Source organism: Priapulus caudatus, unplaced genomic scaffold (genome assembly GCF_000485595.1).
Source record: "Priapulus caudatus unplaced genomic scaffold, Priapulus_caudatus-5.0.1 Scaffold237, whole genome shotgun sequence".
In the NCBI taxonomy this organism is placed as follows: domain Eukaryota; kingdom Metazoa; phylum Priapulida; class Priapulimorpha; order Priapulimorphida; family Priapulidae; genus Priapulus; species Priapulus caudatus.
The window spans coordinates 285,773-287,226 of NW_014577298.1; positions in this window are offsets into that span (position 1 = coordinate 285,773).

Here is a 1,454-nt window from a genome sequence, read left to right on the forward strand (position 1 = left end):
CGCCCTCACTCCCTCTCGCCCTCACTCGCTCTCACCCTCTCTCTCGTCTGACGCTGACTTGGGGAGGGGGGGCACCTGTAACGCTCTTACCCGTACAAGCTGCAACTTGCAAGCTTTACCTGCTGCTACGATCTGCTAGTACGATTGTGTAGCGCGATCCCTCGACGAAGCTAGCGGGACACTAGCACGGCCTGGAGAACGAAAACACGAAAATTCCATGGAGTGAGGTAACAGCAAAATTTACAATATATATATTCGAAATAGACGACCTGCCTACCTACATATTACCTAGTGTCTTATACGTGATGTATATGACACACTTTTTGCTATTTCTGTCTGGAACAATTAATACAGTGATTTCAAGTAAAGATATCTAGGTGAGCTTAAAGCTCAAACAATACAGAGTAATTGCGAGTAAGGATATCTAGCCGATCTTAAGGCTCAAACACGATACAATTCAATGACGTATACTTACGACCCGTAGCTGGTTGTACCGCTGACACTACTATAATGACGACAACTGTCAGAAATGCCCTTCTTATACACCCGCCATGCGCGTCGTGGCCTTGGGGAGCTTCATTGAGGCTTCATTCAACTTTCCCCCACGCCGTGTTCACGTGCACATGAAGCTTGCCGTAACCTTGACATTTATAGGAATCACCTTTGCTGGCGTGCAGGTCAGAAGTTTCAGCACTTGACCACGTGCACACGCCGACCATGTTTGACCCACGCCGTGTTCACGTGCACATAAAGCTTGTCGTAACCTTGACATTTATAGCAGTCACCTTTGCTGGCGTGCAGGTCAGAAGTTTCAGTCCTTGAATTCGTGTGTCACGTGTGCAAAGCCACGCTGGGCTGGCAGGTGTATTTAAGAGGGGCATTTAAGACAGTTGCCAGTATTATACAGGTCGTAAATATGTCATTGAATTGTATCATGTTTGCCATGTTTGAGCTTCAAGTTCAGCTTAGCTTCACTTGAAATCACTCTGTATTGTTCCAGATAGAGCAGACGAAACGCTTTGCTATACACACTCGCGAGATAGCAAATTATTTTAGATAAATCTCAGTAACAACTGATACATCACGTTATAATTCACTATCATAAACGTGTGTTCATTGTATAAGTTCTAAGAATTTTTTTTGGAATATAGTACCTAAGCACAGCAGAACCTGATATGAATTGTCAAGATTGTGTTCCTAAAAACTACGGCGCAAGCCTAGTTTAGGCTGTTTAGCACCCCAGTTTAGTGTAGCACATAGGCGAAAACATATGCGATTGATAGTGAACACTGCTAACGTTACTGATGGCAATACACATGCATTTGAAAAATAATGAAAAATAAACTATATGGAAAATAAATGTTATATTACAAAATTTGATGTTGCTAATCGCTAGCAGCAAGTGCCATTAACCTAAAATCAGTGTCAACATGACAAAAAACACAACGAAACGA